This window comes from Pangasianodon hypophthalmus, chromosome 30 (genome assembly GCF_027358585.1).
Source record: "Pangasianodon hypophthalmus isolate fPanHyp1 chromosome 30, fPanHyp1.pri, whole genome shotgun sequence".
Classification (NCBI taxonomy): domain Eukaryota; kingdom Metazoa; phylum Chordata; class Actinopteri; order Siluriformes; family Pangasiidae; genus Pangasianodon; species Pangasianodon hypophthalmus.
Window position 1 is genome coordinate 329715 of NC_069739.1, and position 863 is coordinate 330577.

Below are 863 nucleotides of genomic sequence, written 5' to 3' on the forward strand. Positions count from 1 at the left end.
CACTACACATTCTACACACTACACACACACACTACACACACTACACACATACTACACACACACTACACATTCTACACACTACACACACACACTACACACATACTACACACATACTACACACACACTACACATTCTACACACTACACACACACACTACACCACTACACACATACTACACACATACTACACACACACTACACTCATACTACACATTCTACACACTACACACACACACTACACACATACTACACACATACTACACACACACTACACTCATACTACACATTCTACACACTACACACACACACTACACACACTACACACATACTACACACATACTACACACACACTACACTCATACTACACATTCTACACACTACACACACACACTACACACATACTACACACATACTACACACACACTACACTCATACTACACATTCTACACACTACACACACACACTACACATGTACTACACACACACTACACTCATACTACACATTCTACACACTACACACACACTACACACATACTACACACACTACACACATACTACACACACTACACATTTACATTATACCGTATACACTACACACACACACTACACACATACTACATACATACTACACACATACTACACACACACTACACTCATACTACACATTCTACACACTACACACACACTACACACATACTACACACACACTACACTCATACTACACATTCTACACACTACACACACACACTACACATTTACATTATACCGTATACACTACACACACACACTACACACATACTACATACATACTACACACATACTACATACACACTACACATTTACATTATACCGTATACACTACAC